Source organism: Crocuta crocuta, unplaced genomic scaffold (genome assembly GCF_008692635.1).
Source record: "Crocuta crocuta isolate KB4526 unplaced genomic scaffold, BGI_CrCroc_1.0 scaffold167, whole genome shotgun sequence".
Lineage (NCBI taxonomy): Eukaryota > Metazoa > Chordata > Mammalia > Carnivora > Hyaenidae > Crocuta > Crocuta crocuta.
In genome coordinates this window covers 1,223,746-1,227,816 of record NW_027532406.1, presented here as the reverse complement: position 1 = coordinate 1,227,816, position 4,071 = coordinate 1,223,746, and positions in this window count along the sequence as shown.

Here is a 4,071-nt window from a genome sequence, read left to right as displayed (position 1 = left end):
CAGCCCGCCCGCCCGCTCTGGTTTCCCGAGATTCGGCAGCGGAGAAACCAGAAGCTAGGTGGGCAGCGGAGGCGGCGGCGGCTCGTCTCCGGGCTGCGCGCGGGGCTCCCAGCCCTTCCCGGCCACGTGACGCCCGGGGACAAGCAGATTGGGGGAGGAGCGGGGGTCACATGTTTCCTCTGTTTCACACTCCGTCCCCCCTCCCCATTCTTACTCTCCCCTGCTACCCTCGCTTCTCCTCTCTCCCCCTCTCCTCAGTTCTTTGGGCATCTCCACCCCTCCATCAATTGTCAATGTTCCTCGACCGCAATCAATCAGTTATTTGTCAGCTCTTGTCAATCCGCCTGTGATTTATGTCAGCTTTTGTTGCTGATTACAAGGCGGGTGCGACTTGAAGGGGAAAAAGGGAGAGGGAGAGAGAGATGGAGAGTAAGGAAGAGACCAAGGGGGAAACCAACGGAGGGGGAAGGAGGGACAGCCTCCTGGGATGGGGTGGGGGCGGCTCTAAGAAAAAGAATGAAAGAGAGGAAAAGAGGCTCTCGGTGTCAGGAAAATGAATAGTGAGGGTAAAGTGCGCAGGTGAGCCCAGGGCGCTAAGAGGGTTGCACAGGCCTGGGGTGTGCGCTTAGCCCCCCTCGGTGTGGAAGAAAGATACACCTTTCTACCTCTGGGACTTGAGTCTGTTGGGGCCGCGGAGGGAGGAGCTGCCCCGGGTACCCGAGGCGGGCGGCGCCGACGTCTAAGAAGGGAGATATTTTTGTCCCCCGGAGAGTCCCTCGGGAGCGTGAGGATGCCAGGCTGCCAGGCTGCCAGCCTGCCGCGGAGTCCGCCTTTCGTAGTGCCCCGACCCGAAACTCAGACTTCTTTCTAAGAGCCACGCCACCAATGTAACTTTGAGTCCCGGTGGTCAATGGTGGGGTACCTCCTCCCGGTCTTCATTCTTTTACTTCCCTTCGGATCGTAGCTAGAGCTGAGAGGTTTCGAGGAGGCCTGTCCGTGGGTGTCGGGTGGAGAAACGTCTCAAACTGATTCAGGCCCTGTCCCCAATCCTCTGCCACCCCGCGGTATCCCCGCGGGTTTGGTAGCCGGAGTTCCGAATTGATAGGAACGCCGAGCGGGGACTGACCTGCGTTGGGGAAGCGGAGGGAAGGAACGCGACAGGGAGGGGCCGGCTGCCCGTAGGAACGGGGGTCTTCCAGGGAAGCGGAGCGGGACTGCCGCGTTCCCCTCGATTTGCACCAAATCACTCGGGCGATTTGGAAGGAAGAGGGGAGGCGCTGTGCGTGCCTCTGTGTACCTGGAGCTGGGTGCACAAGTCTGTGTGCACGTCTGTGCCGCCGTGTGAGCTTTCAGGGCTGTGCGAGCGTCCGGAGCGAGTTCGGGGGTCGCCTCCAGAAACTCGCAGAAACTGGAAGGGGGCGAGAGGAAGGCACATCTCCTTCCTCGGAAGGACTTGGACGACTTTGAATCTCCCCTCCCCCACTTTTCCGCCCTGGCTCTTCTTTTGTTGTCAAGTCCTTTGATAAATGGTGGGGCAGGGAGAGCGGGGAGCCAGGAGCCCGTCTCTACCCGCGCGGGGGGCAAGGGCCGGGTCTGGAGACCCGGTTTCCACCGGCGCTGAGCTCCAAACCGCGGGGGTCGGGTCTGGGACCTGCCCTCCGCAGACTCGCCCTCTCCTGTCTCACCACCCCATTCCCTTCTCTCCCTTTTTTGTCTCTCTCCCACTTTACACAGGTACCGAGAACTTTCTGGGGGTGAGTTTTAGAATTCGCTCGTAGGCATTCTTTTTCTGCGTTTTAATCTTATCTCTTGATTCTTTAGGTTGGTAAACTTCATGGGATTGTAACTTGACTAAAGATAATTAGGAGAAGAGCGAAGTGAGGCGGCGTGTTTTTTGGGCTGTTGTTTGTCGATGTGTGTATGTGTGCGTGTGTGTAGCTGTAAGAACACACCTGCGTTCAAGGAGATTTGGAGTGTCTGCCTATGCGACAGCTGAGGAAGGTGAGTCCGTGAGATGGTGACGAGGCTACACGCGAGGTTGTGAAGGTTGTCTGGATAATCTTTGGGGGGGGGTGAGTCCCAGATGCCCGTTTCTGAGGGCGGGACAGTCCCAAGCTGTCTATACAGGGCAGCGCGTGGGGGAGGCCGCTTGTAACCAGTGTTAGTGTCTGTCTGCATCAGTGAGTGCTTTGCTGTCGAGGTGTCGGCCCGGATCAACTGTAGAGCTCCCAGCTTCACTAGCCCCGCCGTGGGCTGCGCGTCGCCGCAGCCTCCTTGTGAAGCTCGGACATTGAGTGCTGGGGGCGGCGGCCAGACCTGGAGGTGACCGCGGGCGTCCTCTCCGTCCCTGGTTGTCTCCAGACTCAGTCCTGTCCCTCTCCCGGAATTCCAGCAGCTTTTTCTTTGCCCTGGGCGATTCAGGGGCGGCAATCCCAGCCCTAAAACCTCGGGGAGCCAGAGAGTGGGCCCCGCGTGCCCCCAAATGGGCGTGCCACGGTGTGGCCGCACACGATCGCAGGCCTGCGGCGAGCCGCGCGCGCGCGCGCGCGGGTCGTGGTCCGCGTGCGTTCGCTCTTCGCAAACCCAACTCTGAAGGTCCGAGCGCACGGGGGCGCCTGGGGGCCTGCGCGCCCTGGGCTTTTGGGAGGCTCCGGCATCCGAGCCTGCGCGTCTCGCAGGGGAGGCCAAATCCCTGAAGGCCTTGCAGGCTTTGCGGGTGGGGGAGTTATTAAATACTGCGCGCTAGGCCTAAAGCCTCCAACCCCAAGCGGCGGTTGGCGTGGATGTCCTGTGGATTTTATTTGCACACAGTGTAAATGATTTGTTTTCTCTAAAAAAGGAATGGGCATGGCAGATATTTGAGGAGGGGGTGGGAGGGGAAGGAAGGCGAGAGAGCTGAGGAAAAAAGTTTGAAAATGCCTTGAACTATTCACTGTCGAGATGGCTAATCAGTATTGAGGCCGGAGGGCAGGCGGGCCGCCTTTCACCGCCGCTTCCCTTTCATCTCGGGCTCGGCGGAGGCGCTCAATTAAAAGCCTATCAGTTTGTAAGTAAATCAACGCCTATCAGAGTTGTCACATCAAACAAAACGATTATTATTGCAGCCCGCCTCCCCTATTAATCTCCCTCGAAGATAATCCGCCTGACAGGTCAGGCCCGGCGAGCTGGAAAGCCTGGCCCAGAGCGCCCAAACAGTCCGGGACTGGCGCGCGCCCCTGGGGGCCTCCCCACCCCTGGTCCCGCCCCGCCTTGTGGTCCCCAGGAGGGGGGAAGAGATGGAGCAGGCGGAGGCCGCTGGACCTAGGCCCGCCCCTCCGACTGGAAGCGGGGCCCAGGTTCGCAGGGTTGGTGGGGGACCTTCTCGCGAAGCCCTCACCTCTTCTCGGGCCTGCGGTGGCACCGGGCCCGCCGGAGTCACGGTCTGGCCTGGTCCTGGTCCTGGGGCCTGGCCAAGGCCTGTAACTCTTTTCGGCTCGCCTCTCCTGGCTTTTTCTCCTCTATTCCCTTTTTTGTTTCCTCACACGCTTCTTTCTAGACTCCATAACCTTTTTATTCTTTTCTCCCCTCTTCCTTTCCTCCTTTTCCTACTTGACAGGGAATATTTCCTATTCTCTCTCACTCCTCTCCATATACAGTATATACCACTTCGGCTCAATCACACTCTGGGAAGCAAGGCATTCTCAGCTCCTGGGTTTTTTGTTTTTTTTTTTGTTTTTTGTTTTTTTTCCCCTCTCTGCGGCAGGGCTTCCTCAGGAGTGTGTGCAATTCCCAGGAACTCCTGACAGAGTCCTGCCTAATTTCTCCCCAAGCAGGGGCTCTCAGAAGCTCTGCCCNTCAGGGTAGCAGGGTAGTGTGACGGTTGGACGCTTGCAAGCGCCCAATTCTGGAATTAATATTTGACCTTGGAATTTCATAGCTGCAACGTCGCCCACCCCGCTCCTGGCGTTCTTGGGCTTTGCAAATATACCGAGGAGACCCTAGGGGCATCTGGGCCTCAGTGCTGAGTTTGTGAGGGGATGCCTAACACTTAATAAGTAAATGCAGCCAGTCACTCCCATGGCTTTAAACTGG